We start from the raw sequence: 2082 nt of genomic DNA, 5'->3' as shown, positions 1-2082 counted from the left end.
TGCTCTACTCCTTTCTCCAGACTCCCACAGCTTTTCTAACCCTGGCTACTGGCTCCTGGCTTCTCTGTTTCCTGGCTTACCCTGAAGACTTGCCTAACCAGGAACTGTTTTCCTTTCCTTGGTGTGAAAATGCTACGGTAATTATGTTATCACAAATGGCCTGCTAAACTAAACAACACTGACTAAGCTGTGTGGGAGAAGTATTTTTAGCATAATTTTCTCATAGGTGAGTATTTACAGGAAAGCTACTGTACATGATAAGTAGTGTTAATGATCAGTCATTTAATTCCATCACTAATTCATTAGTATTTATTTAGGACCTTCTATCCCAAGCCATTTGAACAGAGCAATGCCAAAATACAGCCATTTCTGGGGAGGAGGGTAGCAGTTAGCAAGTGAACAGAAACAGGATGAGGGAGAAACCATCCAGGGCATTAAGGAACACGTATACAAAGGTGCTGGGTAACCCACCACGCGTGACAAGGAGGAGGTTGTGTTTTCCAACTATCTCCTGTAAAAGACCCAGGACATCACCTCTTATTCTTGGGGTACAAAGGGCTGAGATTTAACAATGTGAATTTTTGCTTTCTCCACACTTGATGCTTCGAATCCTCATACACTTCCCAGAGAGAAGCAAGGAAACCAAGTTGTGATAGCAAGCTAACAGCAAACATTTAACAGAACAATCTCTTTTGCAAAGGGTCCTTACGGTTGCTAACCAGTTCTTAGCCATACAGTTTGCATGTATGAACATGATTCTCCAACAATGGATAAAATGAGTTAAAAACAGATTAAATAAACCTGTAGCATGCAAACATAAAAGCTAGTGTTATTAGAGAGAACGATCTGATGCATTAAAAGCCTGTTTAAAAAGCCTACCTAATCTTCAAACATTAAACTATCACTTAGATGACAACAGAACCAAAGACATCAGCTTCCATTATGCATGTGTGTCAGGAGGCCTGATGTGACACAGTGGGTGAGATGCCATTTATATAGATTTTTATCTGTCTGGCTCTATTTATTTTCTGATGGAGCCACAGAAATAGTTCACCTGTACATGGGTAAAGTCCAACAGCACTGGCCAGCAGGTGTCACTGCTTTACAATCAGTTTTAGGCTCAAGGGCAACAAAATCATTCTACACATCAGCCTTTCAAAATGATTCACCATATATTCATCTCTCCCTGTGGAAAGAGAACTCAAGTCCCACCAGGGGTTCTCAGATGATTAAGGAATCATCCTTAACTCTTCATTCCCATTGCTGTTTTGAAAGCTTATATTCCAAAGAGATGACACATTGTGTGGCCGTGCCAGGAGATCTGGATTCTATCCCAACCCTGCCACTGACTCATGCTGTGACCTTGCCCCCACTCTCAAACCAGTGTTTGAGTCTGTGTTGCTTGGATTTTAAGTGTCATGCTGCACAGGTTTTGTACTTGCACTGAAAGCCAGTGGGGTATGTGGGTGCTCTGATCCCAGATGCCTTGGGAATCCTCAGGCCCCCTCCTTTCCCAAATCAAAGGACCCCTTTAAACATGTTGGTTCAGACTTCTTTTGTGCCCCTCTGCTTAAAATATATAGGTGCACCTCTCTGGAAAATGCTTTGAGAACTTCAGATACTATTGACATGAAATTTACTGTGGAAATAGGAAAAGTAAAAGAGAGTTTGCGGGCAGGGAGGAAGGAATGTCATATAAGGCCTGGAAAATGAATGTGTTTTTACTTTTAGGCAATCAAGACACACCCTCCAAAAACAGCAAGAAGGCAAAGGATCAAAACACTCCTGTGATGATCAAATGTATAAAATAATATGGCATTCAACTGATCTTCTTGCAATTTTTTGCAGAGAAAACATGGTAGTGTCCATTATAAGGGAAGACTTTCAAAAGATCAAAAAAGGGTGATGTGTGCAACTCAAAGAAAGGCTCAGCGTCTGAGTCTTGTCATTTGTAATGGAATTTCCATTTCTATTTGCTGCGTCTGTGATGACTATGAAATCCTCTCAAAGCTCCAAAGACTTTGGGTTGCCAGTAGTGATCACTGATGAGAAGTATCATGCAAATTGCTCCTATTGCTAGCC

Source organism: Crocodylus porosus, unplaced genomic scaffold, assembly GCF_001723895.1.
Source record: "Crocodylus porosus isolate Cpor-Errol unplaced genomic scaffold, CroPor_comp1, whole genome shotgun sequence".
Classification (NCBI taxonomy): domain Eukaryota; kingdom Metazoa; phylum Chordata; order Crocodylia; family Crocodylidae; genus Crocodylus; species Crocodylus porosus.
The sequence above is the reverse complement of the archived record's forward strand: the minus strand, read 5'-3'. Positions refer to the sequence as shown.